This window comes from Solanum dulcamara, chromosome 12, assembly GCF_947179165.1.
Source record: "Solanum dulcamara chromosome 12, daSolDulc1.2, whole genome shotgun sequence".
Lineage (NCBI taxonomy): Eukaryota > Viridiplantae > Streptophyta > Magnoliopsida > Solanales > Solanaceae > Solanum > Solanum dulcamara.
The window spans coordinates 25485795-25506995 of NC_077248.1; positions in this window are offsets into that span (position 1 = coordinate 25485795).

Here is a 21201-nt window from a genome sequence, read left to right on the forward strand (position 1 = left end):
TACCCCATGTTTGGTTGATAAACAGGATGATAATGTTAATGCATTTTTGCTTGTTCACGCCTATACCCACTCAATGTTGTAGTTAGGCTATCAACAAATGTAGTCAATTAGAGGTTGGAAGACTATGATTGTAATATCAAACCTATAAATCAGTAATTTAATGACCTATTGGATACTGAAGTAAGGAATATTATGCCTGACATCTATCAATGCTCCAGCCCTGGAATTCATTTTAACCTAATTAAATCTCCAGTGAAATCATTTAATAGTATTTTGTAGTAGTTTTTACCATTGTTTGAAATTAGAAGTCACAAAACATCTTGACTCTTTACAACATACAAAATTTATTTTAATTCATTGAAAATAAATTAAAAGCCTAATAAAGGTCTTTTGCGTTTGAAAATTTGGCTCTAAAAAGAGTCATTTCACTACTTGTGAGACACCGTAAACTAGTGTGTGCTTTGGTAGCAACACTCAAACTACTCAACCTCTATATTTTGTTGCGACACCGGTGTTGTGGCCTGGGCTCTACCCCGACGTCGACCTCTGCCTGAGTTGGGGCTCTTTCTTCAGGCGCAGGAGGTCCTCGTCTTCCCATGGTAGTTCTCATCCTCGTCATCTGAGAAAGAGTGAAACAAACATGATTTATAGGTTTCTATCATCTTTAGTTCACGGTCAGAAACAAGAATAGTGACTTAATTCCTAACAATGCCCTATAGCCACTCGAATAATGGATACTGACATCATCGTACTAATCCATGGGAATATACTAGATACCTGCTCTTGTACTGGTGAGATTGGTGAACCTAAACTTTGATACCACTCTATCACGACCCGAATCTATGCCATGATTGCGCCTACTATAACCCCTGAGTAGAAAAGCCAAAACCAACTCAAAAGTATAATTCAAACATCAATTTAAATTAATAAGTAATAACATAAGAAGGAGGAAGTAAGAATAATATAGCAAAGAGATTGAGCCATGGTATCGATGTGTAAATACGATATAAAAAAATATACAAAAGGCTCGAAAGTGACCAAAATGATGACCTAACACTAGAACGATCCCCGGACCCGGTGTCACCTATACAGGAGCTAATAAGTACAAAAGCTAACATTATTTATATACAATACGGAGCTGACTGTCCAAATATACAAGTGTAAGTCTGTACAAAATATGGAAAGCAGGAAGTCTCTAAACGTCGGGATCTTACCACTATCCAAATCTAGCACACGTACGGATGATCAGGCACGCGCTGGGGTTGACTCAAACTAAAATTTGTATCAACAGATGCAGAAGTGCAACATAATACCAAAACAAGGCATACCCAGTAGGAATCATAGGCTGACCGATCTCAGAAAGAATGAATATAGATATAAGCATCACGATAATAATAATAATAATAACATGAGTGAGTCATAAACAATAATTAACGCTGTATCGGAACAAAATACAGCAGCCAAAACATCTTAACAACAATTAAATAGCCACAACAATTGACACAATCCCACTATATAAGTATGAACACTAAAGGAGTCTAGAAATGATGAAACAAATATATCGGAAAATATCATGGACTGCTTGGAATAGCCTTCGAGCTTAACAATATCAAGTAACTAACCCAAAATATATATCAATAGGCCACCCAGAATTCACACCTCAAGCTTATCAACGATTAATATATTAGTATAGCACGAAGTCAATAGAAAGGCCACTCGAAATCCTACCTCGAGCTCATCAATAGTTGGAAACACTATAAGCAATAAGATTACAAATATTTCCGAATCCTTATACTCATCCATCAACCAAACATAGCCTTTTCAAAAAATTATCAATTTAAAGGGAAAAATTTCCCAATTTTAATCAATGGTGGAGAAAACACAACAAGTAGCACATAAAATGGTCAAGTGTCACTCACAACCGAGGGAAACACCTGCCAAGGGCATCAAATTACTAACCTGGAACGCCAGCACACCAAAAGGGAAAATGTAATCAACCAAGTCAACCAAGCAGCATCCTAAGTTTCAAGTAACCTAGGAGAAATTTCTAAGGATACTAAACGGTACAAATGAGATGAGAAGGAACCTAAATGAATGCTTCAATGGCTAACTCCAAGCTAATTAATAACGATGGACGTTAACTCCAAATTTGCCCAAAAGTCTATCAACACCTAGAAACCAACTTAATCAAATGATACTATTCATATATACAATTCTAACTGAGTCAAGTGTAAAAGGAAGAAACCATAACCTACCTCAAGGCCAAAACCACACACGAACCGCTAAACCAGAGCTTTTCCCTTTTGGTCCACTTTCGAATGATTCCACTCTATCAAATTATCAGAGAACACATCAAAACAAGACCAACGATACCCATATTACCATAATTAAAAATAGAATCAAAATCAAGTCAAAATTTGGCATTGGGGCCAATGCATGAAATTGAAAACCAACTCCGTCACAAGGTCCCAAATAGCTCAAGGAACTTCTGCCCAAAATATAGGCATAATTTGAGTACTAGAAGGTCTCAAATAAGTCCCACCAAAATCAAGCCCTCTGATGGTCAAAAGTGCAAGAAAACAATAGATTTAAACAAGACTTATGAGGGTTTTAGAATGAGGAAGGGTTCTAGAACGCCCCTACAAGAATTCACGATGCAAGGCAACAAGAATTATTGAAACTAGTCAAGAGGATCTATAGAAATCAAGCTTTGTATATGGAGGAAATGAAAAATATGAGGCTGAAAAAGGTCTTAAAGGGACTAAAGTGACAGGCCTATTTTGCCTTCTCGAATGTAGAGGCTAGCTCTGCGAAAGCGTAGAAGTAGATGAGTCTTCTCCTTGAATGAAGAGATTCTTCCGTGAATGTGAAGAAGGGACAGAAAACCCTCTGTGAAGGCATCCAAAGGCCCACGAACACGGGGAATATGCAGCATGTCTCCACAATCGCGACCTAGAACAACCAAGAGCTGTTGACTGCATCAGCATTTCACCAAGAGGAAAAACTTCCCCGACGAGGGCTCGAAACTCATTTGGAATCCTATCAATGCAAACAAACCATGCTAACAAATTGGAAACAGTATTGTTTACTCGTCAGAATTGACAAAATGACCTACGGAGGTCAGCTCATCGAAATGTTGGGCAAAGTCAACACTTCTAAGGAAAATACTGAAAATGCCCAAAATGCCAAAATATTCATTTTGAGCACCTCAAGAATCGAACCAAAGGTCATTCTAGATCAAAATCGGTGTTTCCTAGCTAACCATGTTTACAAAATTTTCATCCGAGCATGTTAACTCAAAATGTTGCCCGAAGTCAAACTTGGTTAAAAATTTAAAGTTAAAACAAAAAAATCACATAAACTCAAAATGATGACTCCAAAACCCAAACTAACCTTCCTTCAATACCAAAATAGACCTTTTAGAGCTGATAGAACCATCAAATATTCCATATGATGACCGAATATCCAGATGTTGACTTAAGTCAACTCTTTTCACTTTAAACCTCTATAAAGAGAAAAACTCATACCAATCTCACCCAACCACCTCGAGGAGCATGCAACTCATCCAAACATCACACAAGGGATATAAAGAAGATATGAGGAGGGGAAAATCATTAAAAATAAGCAAAAGAAATGAAATGACCTTGCAGGTCATTACAATATGATAAACTTACAATCAGGGATGAGTTCGAGAATGCACTCCGAGACCATTTCTCTCCGCAAGAGTTGAGGCAGGAAAATGTGGAAGAGTTTGTGCACTTAAAGAAGGAAGGGATGAATATCAAGGAGTATAGCCTCAAATTCATTTACTTGTCCAGGTACGCTCCAAAGATGGTTCTCGATATGAGAGCAAAAATTAGAAAGTTTGTTTCAGGCATGGCAGACATATGAAGAGGGAGTGTCAGGTACCTTTATTGATCTAAGATATGGACACCTCAAGACTCATAGTGTATGCCCAACAATTTGAGGAGAATAACAAGAAAGAAAAAGAGAAACACAGACAACCATCAAAAGGGTGGAGATGGAAATTGCTCATTTTTTTAGAAGAGGTCTTACGGGTATGCACCATATTTAGGTAGTGCACCTGCAACTAATAACAAGAATGACCAGAGGTCTCAAGTTAACCAAAATTTAAGAGTTCGAGGCTCTCAGTCATAGGGGAGTATGGTTCAAATTTCTTCACGCAACTCGCCTTGTGGTATGAGTGGTAGACTCTACTTGGAAGAGTGTCGAGATGACACTAGTGGTTGTTAAAAGTGTGTCCAAATGGGTCACTTCATGAGATATTGTCCTTTAGATAGGAAGGGTAATAAGGGCAACAAAGTTAAAAAAAAATTTGTAGCACCACCCAACAGAGGTAATAAGAGGGGTTGGGGGGTTACATCAGGAACAGGTGTAGGTACAAACCATATCTATGCTATGGTTACATGACCTAGAGAATTCACCAGGTGTTGTCACATGTATGCTTCAAGTCTTTTCTTATGGTGTTTACGCATTACTATATCTTGGTTCTACTTTCACTTTTTGGACTCCTTATGTAGCGGTTAAGTTTAGAATTCTTCCTAAATGACTCTTATAACCATTAAGTGTTTCTACTCCACTTTGTAAGTCGATTCTATCTAAGATATTCTATAATGACTATATAGTCTCTATCTATCATTAAGATACTTCTAAAAACTTAGTTGGTTTAGACATGGTAGACTTCTATGTCATTCTTGGCATGGAGTGACTTTATGCTTGTTATGATTAATTGATTGCAGAATCTGAATTGTTAAGTTTTAGTTTCCGAGCAAGCCATTTATTGAGTGGAAGGTAGTCCAGCTTTGCCTATGGGTCGATTTATTTCATACCTTTAGGATAAAAAGTTAGTCTTCAAGGGGTGTAACCACCAAATTGTCTGAGTTAGAGATGATAATGTAGAGATACTATCCCTTTAGTCAGTTTCTGTAGTGATTAAGTTTCCTGAAGTATTTATTGAAAATTTACCTATAGCCCTCTCAATAGGGAGATAGACTTTGGAATAAATATTCTGCCCGATACTCAGTCTATTTCTGTTCTATCACATAGAATGGCTCCCATAAAGTCAAAACAGCTAAAAGAGTAGTTGATAGACCTTCTAGATGTTACACCCCACACTCTTGGGATCAGAAAGTCTCTTAAGCCTCTTAGAAGTTATCATGTGAGCCACATAATCTACTACACTATCAAACGACTCTAAGGAAGGGAGAATGTGATACCCCATGGTAGGGAAGGTTGGAACTAGGGTCATGAGAAGTCGGAAGGAGTTGGAGGCCAAGTAATGAGTCGTAGGACTCGATTTACCTACGTAACCTACTAACTTAGAAGTCTTACATACTTAAGTTATTTGAGTACATACCAAACTTATGTGGCAAGGATTACATAGGTTCTTACAAAGAGACAAAATTACGAACCCACGAGGAAGAAGGGAGAATGACACGTGGCAACAAGAGGAGGCGCCATATGGCAGCATGGGAAGATTCCACGTGGCAGAAGGTGACCCACCTTCTTGGGGTCAAGTAGTGACCCACCTACTTGGGGGTGGGCCCCACTAAGGACACGTGATAGTCTTTAATTGGTTGCATGATTACGTTGGTCCAATAAGGATTGGACACGTGTCATCCTATGGAGATGACACATGTCACCTCCAAGGCATCCCATATATGTATATGTATGACTCTTATTTCTGTTCTTTATCCAAAAAAAGTTCAGCCAAGAAAAAAGAGAGGAAACGTGAATAAATTATTTAAGGTCTCCCACTGTTGTATAATGGTGTTTGATAACATAGGATTCCATTTTGGGGAAGCAAGGAAGTGATACGAATAGTCCGCTCAATTTCAGCACGTTTAGAGAAGTTCTGAGGCCCAATTTGGCAAGTTTTAGCCAATTTTGAGTAAGGTAAGGTTTCTCCTTTCAATTTGGACTTTATGGGATGGTTATGGAGTGTATTATGTGCCTTATATAGGGCTGGAAATATGAAAATGTCATAGGGATGCTTAACGTTCGAAACAAACTAAATTGGAGTCATTAAAGTTAAATTATAGTCGAAATGAGGCGTTGTGCGTGTGGGATGCTACTGCAGGTGTGTGGTGATGTCTTGCAGGGCCTAAAAGTGTTCTAATAAAGGTGTGGGAGCTTCTGTTTGCAGCCACACGACCCTCCGCTTCGTATATTTAAAGGTTTTACGAAATAAAGATTAAAGAGCCTATTTTGGTATCATAATTTTAAGCGAGTTGATTGGGGTTTGTATTGTGTAATGTTGCCATGTTTTATTTGTATATGAGCTGCAGGTTGTTGTTGTTGGTTGGTTTTAGTGATTAGGGATCTAATTGAAAATTCGGATAGGGCGTGTTATAGGGGAGGTGCTGCCCGATTTCTGGTAACGCCTTAACTAACTAAAGAACTAGTCGAGAAGACGAGCGAGAAAATGAGATTTTTGAATACTTTGATGAAACTTAAGATGTTGAAAGGACAAGGGTTTTTGATATTCATATTAGTTCCGTGATTGAATAGGTTTAAAGGACGACGAGGCGAATGTGACAAAGAGTAACCCGTAAAAGGTATGTAAAGCTATCTTTTTTTTTTTTGGCATGTCTTAGCCATAAGTGAATTGTATGTGAAATGTGGGGCTAAATCCATTCCCAAAACTCCAAGTACGCCTCATAATCCCTATCCACTGCTTGGTATTGGAACTCCTGCAAGAATTGAGTATTGCCTGTTAAAGCTTCTACGTGTTAAAAAGTAGTGTGTGGAAAGATATCTCTCATTTCTCTTGATATGTACTTGGTATGGAAATGAGATTATGATGCCATGATTGTTCACCGAGCCCCAGGATAGGCCGGGTACGAAATATGTACATGATGACCACATGAAGGGAAGTACACACTATATAGAGCTTATTCTCTTTCCTTTTTTGGCATGTCTTAGTTGTAAGTTAAATATGATATGAGCTCCAGGGTAATTCCATTCTTAAGCATCTCTTATTTACTTTTGAATATTGAACTCCTATAGTTGAACTATTTCCCTGGAAACTTCTATATGTTAAAGAGTTAACAAATGTACAGGCTCCAATTCTTAAAGACTATATGTTAACAAGTGTTTCTGGTTCCATAAGCGATTTGGCTTTGCGTTAATACATGTCTAGGGTCCCCGAGATTACAATTGATATAGCCTATAATGGCATTTAGAGGGCACTCGAGATGACTACACTACTACTCGGGTCCTCAGGCAAAAGCTTAACTTTCTTATTGTGTCGAGTCTCTAATAACTCACTACTCTACTCGTGAATACTGTAACCCTTTTATCACTGAGTCTCAGGCCAGGGTATGTTCTCGTGCACAGTTCACTACATTATTTACTGAGTCCATCACTAAAGGACTGGGTATACTATACGAGGACATGATAATGCAATGATATAAAAAACTCACCGAGTCCTTCGCTAGAGGGATGGGTATATATGTATATATATGATGATGTATTGTAATAAGGTGGTGATGGCGCCAGGCCTATGATGGTCCTACAAATATGATTCACCGGATCCCTGATGGGGCCGTCTATATTGTATAATTTGAGCATAGATACTTTTATGATTCACTGAGTACAAGTACAGGTTTCTGATTTGATATTTTATCCCGTTCTTCTCTATTTCAGAGATACTTTCAGTTGTATTATGTTATGTTTTACATACTCAGTACATATGTCGTACTGACTTACTTTTCTCGGAGGGGGAGGGGGCTGCGTTTCATGCCCGCAAGTACAAATACAGGTTTGGGAGTCTGTCAGCTTAGGATTCCGTTCAGCTCAGCTGAAAGAGGCTCCATTGTATCGGAGCCTAGTTTTTGGCACTGGCCGCTGGTGTATATCATTGTTTTGTTTATTCAGGGGTACAGTGGGGGCCCTGTCCCACCATATGTTGTCATTAATATTTTTAGAGGTCTGCAGACCTGTATATATGGGTTGTGTATCTCAGTATGGTTCAGCTAGGTCTAGATGATGTATTCTATGTGTTATTGTGTTATGGCAGCCTTGTAAGCTTGCGTGCCCTTTCATGTTATGATAAAAATGAAAGAGGCTATAGATATGTCAAATGCTATGACCCATGGGGGTTCTTATGTACGTATCATGTTGGTTATAGTCCGGTTTCACTACACTTGATTTATATGCATTACGTGTCTATAATTTGACTTGACCAAAGCTGATAGATATATATACGGGGGTCCAAGTCAGACCCCAGTCGCGGCCTACGGGGGTTGGGTCGTGACAGAAGTGGTATCAGAGAAGTTCATCCTTGGATTGTGTGCAGACCATGTCTGGTAGAGTCTTGATTATTGATGTGTTGCACGCCACATCTATAAACAGGAAGCTACAAGATAGTTAGGATGTTACCTTTCTTTCATATCAGAGATCGTGCTATAGATCCGAGTCATATGACAATTCTTTATACTAACCTTGGACCTTAGCAGGAGGACGACATCAATAGAAGGAAGTGATTGACGACATAGGAAGTTACAAAGCACGCAGGTAAGTAAAGTAAAGGCATGAAACATATCTGTTGGGTAAGGTATTGAAGTAAAATTGAAATGCAAAGTTGAAAACTGAAGGGAAAAATAGACAAAAAAGCGCAACAAATGCAGTTTGAAGATAGACACACGAGGTAAGTCCATTATTTCTATATTATTGCTGGTATTGAAAGCCCTGTGTGGTTGTGGTATGAGATGATATTGAAAGACCTATGCGGCTGTGATATGATATGAATATATATATATTGGCCTTGTGAGGCATTATTGGTATTTTCTGCGTGCAGGTTGTGGGATAGTAAGGGGTATAGAGGAAACTCTGCCGAAATTTTCCTAGAGCAAGAAAAAGGGAATGAAACATAGCTTCATAAAATGTCCTAGAAGTTGATACCGAGTACCCATATTATGCTAAACTAAAGCTGTAAGAGGTACTCTTCATGTCGTCGATAAAGGGCACCTTTTTTTCTTGGGGAATTTTATTTCAGAGAAACAAAAGCCTATCTGAGCAGTACAGTTCAGACTACGGTATCTCCAGCCGTATTTGTGCTATAGGAAAAAAAAACTCAGGTTGAAGGGTAAGATGTCCATCAATTGAGTTTTACTCTCGTTGAAAAGTACCAATCCCCCAACTCCTAGTTGTAAATTAGATAAGTTGTTCATGACTCGAGGATAAATTAGAGGGAGACCATGTGGGTCAAGTGTTAAGGAATACTATGATGTTTAAAGGATCCTAGTTTTCTTCTAACGGTGGCTGGAAAGTGTTCTATGATAGTAGTTTATTAGTGTCCACCGACTAATTGGAGAAAGAAGTTCTAACAGAAGCACCCTGAGAGAGGTCATGAACTAAACATGAGTATGAATTTGAAGGGGGGATATGTAAGTATGAATTTAAAGGTGAGGTACAACAATACGGGGATAAGGTAGGACCACTAGTAAGGCATGCTTGGTAGGTGTTAACTAAGTTAAAAGCTTGTGTTGGGAACACAGTAAGGGCAAGAGGCATAAGATATAAAGGAATGATACAAGTATATAATGACATCCCAAAAATAATGGAATCCTTATGGGACAAAGACAGCAAACTTAAGGAATAAATGGCACAACTTCCATTTACCCCAAGAAGCAAAGGATATAGGTTGGGATAAAGATACTACACTAAGAGAACCCTGGGAAATTATCATCGGAATACTAGTACTTCCAAATCGAATTAGAACGACTACAAGTGCTAATTAATTTTTGATGAAGATAAGTAGAATGTGTCCTTGGATGAGTTGTTCCCTGGGTCACACCATTACAAGTACAGATTAGTGGATGAGATATCACATTAGGTATGGAAAGGTTCTCGTCGCTTCGTGATTTAGCCAAGGTTCCTTACGCGGATAATCAGGTTATTCAATATACAACAAGACGGGGACATGATACAGTACCAAGTAGATTGGGGGAAAGAGATTAGACGAAATTGAGGTTGGACATAGAGACATAGAGCAAGGCATAAGTAGATAAATGTATAAGTACCCTCTAAATGGGGGAAGCCAATGAGAAAATTGCAAGGGTAAGGTAGAGGCAATTGATATGGAACCATAATTAAGATGGATATTCACACTTCAATATGATCCCTTGCTGAACCAAGTTAGAAAGGTCTAGAAGCCGCCAATAATTGGATAAAAGTCAGAATGCTATGTAAGGCAGTGTTAAGAAGTTTTTAACAAGACATTGAATGACATCATGCTAGACCAAAAGCCAAAATGTTGGCTATAGAGTTGGTCGCAAGTGGTGTTGCAATAGATAAATAACCAAGGAAAAGGAATAGAAAACCTCCTATGGTAGGAGATGAGAAGAGCAAAGAGTGAATAAGGGAAAAGAAAGAAGTATAACAAAATGGGACAAGCAAGTTCTAAATGTGAGTGAGATGTGTATAGTAGAATGAACAAGGAGACGGAAAGACTACGTCTACCTCTTATAAGTTGCGTTCGAATGGTTGTGCAACCTACGGATATGTATATATAAGCATCAGGCTAAGTGAGTAAGTACATGATAAAGGGAATAGTGGTTCAATAATGGCAATACAGTTATGATATTTTGAATACCCTATCGAGAGATATGAAGATAGGTTAAGCCAAACTACTGAGATGGAATTAGTACTACGGGCAAAGTAAGACATGGCCACGATTGGACCAAAAATCTACCCTGACATCAATTGTGGGATAAGGGAGAAAATGACAAGGTAACACACGAGACCTAGTGAGACAACGCTAAGATATTTCTCAAATTAAGTTGAGCACCTTCTTATATTCTCGTAAAAGTAAAGGATGACATGAGATAATGTATTTAAAGTGTTACAAGCTGGGATAAGAAAATTATGAACTGGTTTAACCAAGGGGAACAGAACTAACGGGTTACCAAAAGATGGCGAACTTATATGCCAAATTTCTTCAGAATTATATTAGGTAATGATAGACGTAGCACAAAACGACTATGAAAGCCAACTTTAAGGTTTGAAAATCCAAACCCAAAGGGTAGAGTGCCAGTTAAGGTTTTGAAAAGAGCCGAGAAGGACTATATGAGGCTAAGGATTCCCAAATTATCAATATCATTACGAACCTATTTTATACTCTACGAGAGTAGGGTTCTATATGGGTTATTGTGAGTAGGCAAATGAATCAGCCCATTTGCTTTTAATCAAGACCACTTATGCGGTTGAAACTAGGTGAAGTTATAGGTCAAGGAGGTAGTTAAACTCCATGAGGTTCCCCCAGCTATTATCTCAGATAGAGGGACTTCAATTATAATTAACATCTGGAGATCGGTCCAAGAAGAGATCGGGAACACAGGCAGGTCTTAATACCACCTTTCACCTTCAAAATAGATAAACAGGCTAAGTGTACCACTTAAATGCTAGCAAATGTGTCGCAACCTGCTGTTGTTAACCTTGAAGGTAGCTGGGATGGTCATCTATCACCTATCAAGTTGCCTACAATAATAACTACCACTCTAGTATCCCAATGACCCCGTACAAGACTAGTAGGGCAGGACGTGTAAATCCCCTATTGGTTGGGTCGATGTTAAAAAGACTAAGCCAATAGGCCCAGGCATGATTGAGCAAGCTATGGAATAGTAGTCTAGAGACGGCAGAAATGATATGTAGATAATTGACATCGATATTCAGAGTTCAAATTGATGATTGGGTGTTTGGAACAGGGTCACCCAGAAAGGGAGTAATAAGATTCGCAAGAAAAGGAAACTTATCCCAAAATGCATTAGACCTTATTAAGTTGCTCATGAGATGGACAACATTGCCTATAAGTTGGAATTACCACCTGATTGGGAAATGATACACCTAGTCCATCAGATAGGGATGCTTCGTACGGGTATTAGTAATCAACTCAGAGTATGTCCTATAAATGATGTCAATGTCATAAAAGAGTTATCCTATGAAGAACAACCTATCTCCATCCGGGATCGACAGATTAGAAGATTGCAGACTAAGGACGTAGCTTCTGTTGAAGTGTTACGACGAAATAGGAATCGTGAAGACATGACTTAGGAAGATGAAGAGGAAATGAAACACAACTATTCGTACCTATTCCCGATGTATACAGGTAACCCTAACTCCTGAAACTTGTATATTAATTACTTGGATGAAAGTATGTGTAATTGCAATAGAAAGGAATCTCCCTACAATCTGTATAACGTCTTGAAGGAAGTTTTGTTTAACGTTTGGGGATGAATGTTCTAAAGGGGGGAAGGATGTTACATCCCACACTCTTGGGCTCGGAAGGTCTCTTAAGACTCTTAGAAGTTATCATGTGAGTCGCATAAGCGACGATACTATCAAACGACTCTAAGGAAGGGAGAATGTGATACCCCATGGTAAGGAAGGTTAGAACTAGGGTCATGAGAAGTCGGAAGGAGTTGAAGGCCAAGTAATAAGTCGTAGGAATTGATTTACCTACGTAAGCTACTAACATAGGAGTCTTACATACTTAAGTTACTTCAGTACATACCAAGCTTACGTGGCAAGGATTACATAGGTTCTTAAAATGAGACAAGATTACGAACCCACGAGGAAGAGGGGAGAATGACACGTGGCAGCAAGAGGAGGCGCCATGTGGCAACATGGGAAGGTGTCACGTGGAAGCAGGTGACCCACCTTCTTGGGGTCAAGTAGGTGACCCAGCTACTTGGGGTTGGGCCCCACTAAGGACATGTGACAGTCTCTAATTGGTTGTATGGTTACGTTCGTCCAATAAGGGTTGGACACGTGTCACCCTATGGGGATGACACGTGTCACCTCCAAGGCATCCCATATATGTATATGTATGACTCTTATTTCAGTTCTTTATCCAAAAAAAGTTCAGCCAAGAACAAAGAGAGGAAACGTGAAAGCTATAGAAAAACTAGTTATGGCTTTGGCTAAGTTTAAGGTGAGCTTTCAATTTTTTCTCCGTAAATTAATTATCTACAGTGATCCTCAACCACATGAAGGTGTATATATGTATATTATGATGCCTACGGAACCATGCCTTCAGCTTTACACTTGTAAAAAATAAGAGAAAGTCGAAAGAAGAACCTAGAGAGCCAAGTGGAAGGGCTATGCCCTAGGGGCTGCCAAGCTAAGCTTCCGAGCTTCATTCCGTAAATAAATTATTTAAGGTGTCCCACGGTTGTATAATGGTGTTTGATAACATAAGATTCCATTTCGGGGCAGCAAGGAAGTGATACGAATAGTCCGCTCAATTTCAGCACGTTCAGAGAAGTTCCGAGGAACAATTTGGCAAGTTTTAGCCAATTTTGGGTAAGGTAAAATTTATCCTTTCAATTTGGACTTTATGGGATGGTTATGGAGTGTATTATATGCCTTATAGGTGTCTGGAAATATGAAAATGTCATACGGATGCTTAACGTTCGAAACAAAGTAAATTGGAGTCGTTATAGTTAAATTGTAGTCGAAATGAGGCATTGTGCGTGTGGGATGCTGCTGCATGTGTGTGGTTGTTTGTTGCAGGACCTAAAAGTGTTCTAATAAAGGTTTGGGAGCTGCTGGTTGCAGCCACGCGACCCTCCGCTTCGTATAGTTAAAGGTTTTACGAAATAAAGATTAAAGACCCTATTTTGGTATCGTAATTTTAAGCGAGTTGATTGGGGTTTGTATTGTGTAATGTTGCCATGTTTTATTTGTATATGAGCTGCAGTTTGTTGTTGTTGGTTGGCTGTAGTGATTAGGGATCTAATTATAAATTCGGATAAGGCGTGTTATAGGGGAGGTGCTGCCCGATTTTTGGTAACCCCTTAACTAACTAAAGAACTAGTCGAGAAGACAAGCGAGAAAATGAGTTCTGTGAATACTTGGATGCAACTTAAGATGCTGAAAGGTCAAGGGTTGTTGATAATCGTATTTCATCCATGATTGAATAGGTTTAAAGGACGACGAGATGAACGTGACAAAGAGTAACTCGTAAAAGGTATGTAAAGCTATCTTTCTTTCCTTTTGGCATGTCTTAGCCATAAGTGAATTGTGTGAAATTTGGGGGTAAATCCATTCCAAGAACTCCAAGTACGCATCATAATCCCTATCCACTGCTTGGTATTGGAACTCCTCCAAGAATTGAGTATTGCCTGTTAGGGCTTCTACGTGTTAAAAAGTAGTGTGTGGAAAGCTATCTCTCCTTTCTCTTGATATGTACTTGGTATGGAAATAAGATTATGATGCCATGGTTGTTTACTGAGCCCCAGGATAGGCCGGGTACGAAATATATATATGATGACCACATGAAGGGAAGTACAGACTATATAGAGCTTATTCTCTTTCCCTTTTTGGCATGTCTTAGTTGTAAGTTAAATATGATATGAGCTCCGGGTAATTCCATTCTTAAGCATCCCTTATTTAATTCTGAATATTTAACTCCTATAATAATTGAACTATTTCCCTGGAAACTTCTATATGTTAAAGAGGTAACAAATGTACATGCTCCAAGTCTTAAAGACTATATGTTAACAAGTTTTTCTTGTTCCATAAGCGATTTGACTTTGCGTTAATACATGTCTAGGGTTCCCGAGATTATAATTGATATAGCCCATAATGGCACGAGATGAATACACTACTACTCGGGTCCTCGGGCAAAAACATAACTTTCTTATTTTATCGAGTCTCTGATAATGATTTAAACTGCATATAGTTACTCACTACTCTACTCGTGAATACTGTAACCCTTCTATCACTGAGTCCTAGGCCAGGGTATGTTCTTGTGCACAGTTCACTGCTTTATCTATCGAGTCCCTCACTAAAGGACTGGGTACACTATACAAGGACATGATAATGCAATGATATGAAAAACTCACCGAGTCTCTCGCTAGAGGGCCGGGTACGTAAGTATATATATGATGATGTGTTGTAATAAGGTGGTGATGGAGTCGGGCCTATGATGGTCCTACAGATATGATTCACTGGATCCCTGATGGGGCCGTCTATATTGTATAATTTGAGCATTCATACTTTTATGATTCACTGAGTACATGTACAGGTTTCTGATTTGATATTTTATCCCGTTCTTCTCTATTTCAGAGATACTTCCAGTTGTATTATGTTATGTTTTACATACTCAATACATATGTCGTACTGACTCCCTTTTCTCGAGGGAGGGGGGAGGGCTGCGTTTTATGCCCACAAGGACAAATACATGTTTGGGAGTCCGCTAGCTTAGGATTCGGTTATGCTTAGCTGAAAGAGGCTCCATTGTATCGGAGCCTAGTTTTTGGCACTGGCCGTTGATGTATATCATTTTTTTATTTATTCAGGGGTACGACGGGGACCCTGTCCCACCAATATTTTCATTAATATTTTTAGAGGTCTGCAAACCTGTATATGTGGGTTGTATATGTCAGTATGGTTCAGCTGGGTCTAGATTATGAATTGTATGTGTTATTGTGTTATGGTAGCCTTGTAGGCTTGCATGCCCTTTCATATTGTGATAAAAATGAAAGAGGCTATAGATATGTCAAATGCTATGACCCATGGGGGTTTTTATGTACGTATCATGTTTGTTATAGTCCGGTTTGACTACAGTTAATTTATATGCATTACGTGTCTATAATTTGACTTGACCACAGCTGATAGATATATATACGGGGGTCCAGGTCAGACCCCAGTCGCAGCCTATGGGGTTGGATCGTGACACTAGATAAGGGGTTCATTAGGCTGAATGTCTCACCTTGGGTCATTCTTTTCCTATTCATGTGTAAGATGGATTTTTCCTTGAGAACGTGCATCGATTACCATCACTTCAATAAGGTTACCATAATGAATCAGTACCCTCTTTTGAGAATCGATGATCCTTTTGACCAACTTCAAGATGCCACTTCTTTCTCTAAGATAGAACTCAGATCAGGCTATAAATAGTTTAATGTAAGGGAAAGTGATATCCCGAAGACAACCTCAGAACCACATATGGTCACTATGAGTTTCTAGGTATGTCCTCTAGTTTGACTAACACTCCAGGATCATTTATGGACTTCATGAATAGAGCATCCAAATAGTATTTAGACATATTTTTTTATCCTGTTTATTAATGATATTCTAATCTATTCGAGGAATGAGGAGAAGCATGCCAACCATCTCAAAATTGTTCTCCAAACTCTCAAGGAAAAGGAGTTATACACTATGTTTAAAAGGGTGAGTTATGGCTTGGAGGTGTAGTATTGTTAGTCCATATTATTTCTGGTGATTGTATTTGAGTAGATTCATAAAGAATTGAAGTTGTTATGAACTGACCCAGACCCACATCCCAGACCGATATAAGAAGTTTATTAGGTTTGGCTTGTTATTATAGAAGACTTGTTGAGGGATTTTCATCCATGTTGTCGCCATTGACTATGTTGACTCAAAAAGGGCCCCGATACTTGTGAGAAACGTTTTCAAGAGTTGAAAATGAGGTTGAGTACTTCTACAAATTTATCGTGATGCGTCTAGATTTTGATTGGGTTGTGTCTTGATGCAGAAAGGCAAAGTTATAGATTATGTTTCCAGACAACTTAAGATCAACAAGAGTAATTATCAGACTCATGATCTAGAATTGGTACCTGTAGTATTTTCTCTCAAGATTTGGTGTCCTTATCTATATAGCTTTGACATGGATGTATTCAATGATCATAAGAGCCTGCAATATATATTTAGTCAGAAGGATTTGTAATTGAGGCAGAGAATATGGCTTGAGTTGCTCAGGGATTATGACATAGTATTCTCTATCATCCAGGTAAAACTAATATTGTTGCTGATGCTCTTCGCAGTTTATCCATGGGGAGTACCGCTCAGAATAAAGAAGAGAAAAAGGACTGGGAAATAAAAGTGCATAGGGTTGCACGTTTAGTTGTCGATCCTATGGACTCTGACGAGGAGGTGTACTGATCAAAATGGGGCTAAGTCCTTATTAGTTATCGAGGTTAAAGAAAAGCAAGATCAAGATCATATCCTCCTTCAATTCAAAGACTATGTTCATAAGATTAAAGTGATGGATTTTGCCAAAGGGGAGGATAGAGTGTTGAGGTATCAAGGTAGACTATGTTTTTTGAGTATTGATGGTCTTCAAGATTGAATTATGGATGAGGTTTCCATAGCCAAGATATTCAATTCATCTAGGTTCTATGAAGATGAACCATGACTTGAGAGAAATTTATTGGTAAAATGGAATGAAAAGAGATATAACATAGTTTGTTTCCAAGTGCTCGAGTTGCTGACAAGTCAAAGTTGCGCATCAAAGGCCTAGTAGTGTAGCTCAGAATATATAGTTGCTAGAGTGGAATGGGAGATTATTAATATGGATTTTATTACAGGTTTACCGCCGTTTCAAAGACAACATGATTCAATTTGTTTGATTATGGATATAATGACCAAATCAGCTTATTTCTTTCCTATTAAGACTACAGATTTTGTTGAGTATTATGCAAGGTTTTATATTCAAGAGATAGTCAGATATCATGGAGTTCCTTTGTCCATTATTTCATATAGAGGTACCCAATTCACTATATTATTTAAAAAGTTATTTTAGAAAGGTTTGGGTTCAAAGGTGAATCTTAGTATTGTGTTCCATCCTCTGATAGATGAACAGGTAGATGATACAATTCAGACTCTTGAAGATATATTGAGAGCCTATGTTATCAACTTCAAATGTAATTGGGATGACCACCTACCGCTTATTGAGTTTGCCTATAATAACAACTTTCATTCTAGCATTCAAATGGCTCCATATAAGGCTCTTTAAGGGATATGATGTAGATTGTCAATTAGTTGGTTTGAGGTTGGTGAAGCTGAGTTGATAAGGCCAGACTAGGTTAATTAAGCAACAGAGAAAGTAAAGAGTATCCAAGAAAGGCTAAAGATTGCACAAAGTCATCAGAAATCCTATACTGATGTTAGGGGGAGACACTGGAGTTTGAGCTAATTGATTGGGTGTATCTAAAAGTTAAGCCTATGAAGGGAGTTATTGGGTTTGGGAAGAAAGGGAAGTTGAGTCCTTGTTACATTGGTCCTTGCCAGATTATCAAGATTGTTGGCAATGTTGCCTATGAGTTAGAGCTTCTACTAGAGAAGTGACTTTCCCCTTGCAATTGATCAAATAAGTCATCTATTCTAGGGATTGGGTACTTATTCTTAATGGTCATCTTATTTAATTATCGGTAGTCTATGAACATTCAAAGCGACCCAACCCCTTTTCTAACAAGTCCTTTAATTATTCCTTCAACACTTTTAATTCTACCAGGGCCATCTAGTAAGGATCAATAGAGATAGGTTGGGTATCAAGGACAAGTTTGATACCAAAATCAACTTCTCTTTTGGGAGGGACATCAGGAAGGTCATCGAGAAAGACATCAGGGAACTCATTGACTACGGGAACTAACTCAATGGGAGGACTTTCAAAGTCGACATCCCTAATCCTCACAATATGGTAAGTACAACCCTTAGCAATCAATGTTTGGGCCTTAAGACAAGAAATGAATTTACCTTTCACTACCGAATCACGACCCTCCTATTTAATAACGGTCTCATTTGAAAATTATAACTTGAATTGATAAGTCCTACAATCTATGGAAGCATAAGATGCATGTAACCAATCCATCCCAAGAATGACATCGAAATCTACCATTTCAAGCTCAATGAGATAAAAAAAATAGACACGGGATAATCCCTACAGACCTTTCTAGGAACAACCGACTCACCAACGGGGGTTGACACCAAATATAGCTCTAATAAAATTTTGGGTGACACATCAAACCTATTAGCAAGGAATGGAGTAACAAATTATAAATTTGCACCTGGATCTAATAATGCATACACATCAAAAGCAAAGACCTTTAACATACCGGTAACGACATTGGGTGTATCCTCAAACTATTGTCTCCTATGCAAGTCATAAAAGCGGTTGGTGCATTGGCCACCTTTTTGCGCTTGTTAGAGGTGCTCTTCCATGAGTAATTATCTAGAGAACACAAAAGGGGTCGTTAGTTAGAGGAAAGCTTAGGACACTCTAAACTATGACATTAATTTGAAAGAAGTGAAAACTTTCCTAAATGTCCCATAGTCTCCTATTCATAGTTATGGAACGTTTCACAACCATGAACAAGATCTTATTTGATTCGGTATGTTGGACTTTGAGGACCATTCAAAACCTCAGACTCTAATACCAAGTTTATCACGATCCAAGCCAATGGCCTAGACGTGACACGGAGAATGAGGAACTAAAAAGTACCTCAAATAAGATTCTTAGCATTCTTTTAGCCTATCATAGGTAATGACAATAAATAAATAAGCAAAAATCATAATAGTAAATCTTCATCTTACATATGTCCAACTATACCTCTAACTTTTAGATTTAAATGAGAAAAGACAAGCCCCTAGCTCACCCTCAATTATAATAGAAATAAATGTCATAGTAAGTGTCTAAAGATCTCAACATATCATAAACTAGAAAGATAAAGGAGTATTATTCCTGGAATATGGGAACTCACCAAAAGTAGCCTTCAAATGAAATTTCAACTAACCACGTGGAGGAGAACGAGGAGAGGCACCGGTTCCTACATGGTGATATCATGTAGGCAAAAGAGTATGTGTTAGTACTTTGAATATACTAAGTATGTAGGCATGCATTACAAAGTAAAACATTTAGGACATTTATAAGGTAAACTACATAAATGAGTGCATGCATAAGCAATCAAGTAGATATCATTTAAGTCATACATATGTGGATATATACATGCATGAGTAATCATGTAAATAACATTTGAAACGTTCATTTATGGAAAGCTGACTATAATCGACATTAAGATCATTTGAGCTATTACATGGAATCCAAAATAACCCCCTATGTTGGCTGGGAAGTTTACTTGCCTAGGGTAGAAATTTGTTAACTTTACATTTTAACTTTAACTTTAAGGGCTTTTGTGGATCCATTAGACTAAGCCTACAAAGGCTCCTAAGTTGGCACATAGTTAATGAGACATGGGGTTTCTACTAGGATTCCCTTACCAAATCCCACCTCAATGACACCTTCAGTGCTAAGTCAATCCCACGGAATAATTTAGTACTGAAAATAGTCATAGCATATACCTTGAGAATTCAAAACATCATATTCGGAGAATACCTCATTAAAACCTTTGATAATTCAAATATGCAAGAATTATCCTTATTTCATAAATTATCCATCATTCATATCATTTCATCATTCTTTTATTTCATAAGACTCCCTTTTGATCATATACATTGCTTTCATAAATATTCATTTGGAGTTAAAGCTTTCAAGTCAAACTTTATTGAAAATATAGCATTACTAGGTGGTTTCAAATAACTTCAACTTTCAAACATGAGTGTACGTGAAATTATGCATAAATACTTTGAAATCCATCAATTAAAAATCATCCTTTAAATAGCTCACCATGAATTTCAAGAACCTTTAAAGAGCTGAATATAGAAAATACTTGCAAACCATCAATTCATACATATGAAATGATTTTGCATCAAAATAGACCAATAATCAATAGTTTAACCATGATTCATGCTATTATGTAGAAATAAGAATTACCCATTAGAAAATCTTATTTGAAAGCAAGAGATTTAGTTGAAAGAGTTTTGGACTCCATGGGTGGAAGAACCCATGGATAAACACCCACATACCTTAGAGTAAAGCTTAAAAAAATTAAACATAATTCATCATATAATCAAAATACTTTAGAAATGAGAATGGAAGGAATACTCTCATTGAAGCTTTACATACCTGGAATCTGAATCTTTACTAAGAATTGAAAGATTTAATGAACATTCTTGAATTCTAGACTTTTCTCCTCGCCGGAGCATTTTGTTTACTAACCAAAGTATATGAGTTACCAGAATAATATTTCTACACTACTAAGAACCAAAATTATATTTCGAGAATTAGTAAAGAAGTGTATAGAGAAAAGAGTTGTGTGAGAAAGCTTGATGAACAAAATAATGAAATAAGGTGGGTATTTATAGGTGTGAAGGAGGGACCTATCAATAATTAAAATAATTAAAAGGAAAAGTATGAAAATTTAATGGAGGATTGTGATGTCATGGGTGATGTCAAATGGAGGGCTATTGATGTCATTGGTGATGTCAAATGGATCTAGATCTTTTATAGTTGGTGAGATGAATCTTTTTTTTATG